General features: G+C 34.9%; 1 pseudogene; it reads left to right on the forward strand.

Annotated features, from left to right (window-relative positions):
• The first annotated feature begins 2,014 nt into the window (after positions 1-2,014).
• Positions 2,015-2,133, forward strand: LOC111739322 (annotated as a pseudogene).
• The last annotated feature ends 470 nt before the right edge of the window (positions 2,134-2,603 follow it).

Below are 2,603 nucleotides of genomic sequence, written 5' to 3' on the forward strand. Positions count from 1 at the left end.
CATTATGTTGTCGCCTCTCAGCTCTAAACTCACTCTTCCATGCTCTACTTTGTGATACTATAGCTGAGACTCTGAAACTACATTTCTTCTTTGCCAACTGGATTCCCCTTAGCCTCTGCAAATGTGGTATTAGGGAAAGACTGAAGGCTGAGAGAAGTGTGTCAATCACTTTCTATTTCTTTGTGTGTGTTTGCTTCTGATGGACAAACTGCTACTTGTTTGAAGTTACTCAGTGTCGCTTCTTCACTCCAGCAACACAGTTTCTTTCCTATATTCAGTAACAGTAACTGTATCCAGTTTGCATATTTTCGTACACTTGCAGATAGAACTTCAATTCAAGGGCACCAGAACCAGCTATCAGTGCCTGCTTCTCAAAGGTGTATGTCCCTCTCACTTACTGCAGGCCAATTTAGGCACTTCCTGCTCAGAGATATGACTCAGATTTCTTAAGACTCCTCTAAAAACCTACATTTTTCTTGGCATTCCCTTTATTCCCTCAGCTAGAAGGATGGTAGTCATTCCTGCAGTTTACATCTCTGTGATCTCTTAAATTTTTTTCTTTATGCTTTCATTAGTTAATAATTTTATACCCAGTTCAACATTTTTTTTTTTTTATTAAATTCTCTTTTGAAACTACTGGTGTGCTTTTTGTCTCCTAAGTGGATTTTAAATGATACAGATGCTTAAAGCCCTCCAAACTCAATTTTCTAACTCATGATCCATCCCGAAAAGCCTGACCCTCTTTCAGCATTCTTGGTCTTACAGAATAGCATCACTATTTCTACAGTTGTGCAAGCATAGATCTAGGATTCACCCCGACCTTCTTCCTCTCCCTCATCATATCCTTATATAGAGTCTATCAGGAAGTCCTTTCAGTGTTACCTTCTAACTCTTTTGACTCCATTTTTTTTTCTATCTCCACAGCCACCATCATATCTAAAGCTATCATCATTTCTTACTAAACCCCAACAAAATTATTCAATGCATTATCTTTGCTCTAAGAATGGAACAGAATCCTCATAATGGTTACAGGGCTCTGCATAACTTTGCTCCTCCCTTCCTCTCTTTCCTTAATCAGCTCCCTTTCTTCCCATGCTGCTCTGTGCCCAACTGTAATGAACTTCTTTCAGAACTTACTGAAATTCACTATGCTCTCTCCTTCCCCAAGGCCTTTACTCTTGTTCCACTTTTATCTGGAATATTCTTTCTGTGATATCTCTTTTACTATCTCACGGTCATTCATTACTTCAGAGCTCAAGCTGAGTTTTCTTTTCTTGGAGAAGCCTTGCTTGATCCTTCATCTCAATTAGTTTCATTTGTTCTGTACTCTCTAAGAATCAGATTCCCTTCCATCATGGCACATATCTCACATACTATATACAATCTTTGAATAATGAATTCATTTCTATCTCATGCAACATATTGTAAGCACCATGAAAATAGAATACTGCCACTGTTGCATTCCCTGAAGCATGCACCGTGGCTGCAAAGTAATAGGTTTACATTAGATATTTGTTAAATAAAAGAATATATGAATCTATGAATAAATGATGTGAAAGCAGAAGGACCTTATGGATGGAAATCTGTATATTTGAGGCAAGGAAACAGATACTGATGACTCTATTTTATAGCAGGTGGACCTTGTTTATTTTATTTTGTTGATGCATTTGTTAATCTGAAAAGCAGTTTTTCTCTGAGATTTCAATGAGTAAAATGAGTAGCATTTTCAATGCTTCATTTATTTTTATTTAGTATGTTGTTAATACACATATTTTAGCGGTAATTATAATAGATGGCTAATCCTCTAGGGATGCTAAGTGGACAAATGTGAATGTAAAAATCTGATACTTCTAAGAAGTCTAGTCAATAACAAATATATAATCATAGCTACATCTATAGTTGAACATCTTGCCATTTCATTTACAAATGTGGAAATTGAGACCAAATATGCCATCATTCTGGAAAGCTCCCCATGGTTAAGAAGCCAGTTATCTACTGGTAAAAGTATAGTATTGTCTACGGCCATGCCACCCTGAAGAAGTCTGATCCCATCTGATCTCGATAGCTAAGCAGAGTCGGGCCTGGTTAGTACTTGGATGGGAGACCACCTAGGAAGACTAGGTGCTGTAGGTGTAAAAAGTAAAAAATAAGGGATTGTAAGCTGACAAGGTCCTTGCAATCTGTGAGGTCAACCAAGGGTTGCCTCACCTAAAAAAAAATTTTTTTAATTTAAAAATAAAATATAATAAAAAGTATAGTGTTTATTAGAAAAAGAAAGCAGTGTATCTAGGAGTTAATAAAGGAGATGCAATTTCAAATATATTCATATTTCTAACAAACTTTCAATATAAATTATGTTTATAAATTTTCTTGTTTTTATTATCCAAAATGCCATGAAGTTTATACACACTCACACATACACATACATATAAAGTTATACAACATAGTGCTTGTTATCTTATTGGCTAGTATATTGAAGTTTGAGTTCAAATTTAATAAATAATTTATTCTCTCTTGTATTTTAATGACAGTTTAAAATATTTAAAAAATGAAGTACTTTTTTATTATAGGAGAAATAAAAAGAACAAACACATTTCACAAAT

The sequence above is a fragment of the Pteropus vampyrus genome, unplaced genomic scaffold (assembly GCF_000151845.1).
Source record: "Pteropus vampyrus isolate Shadow unplaced genomic scaffold, Pvam_2.0 Scaffold49, whole genome shotgun sequence".
Lineage (NCBI taxonomy): Eukaryota > Metazoa > Chordata > Mammalia > Chiroptera > Pteropodidae > Pteropus > Pteropus vampyrus.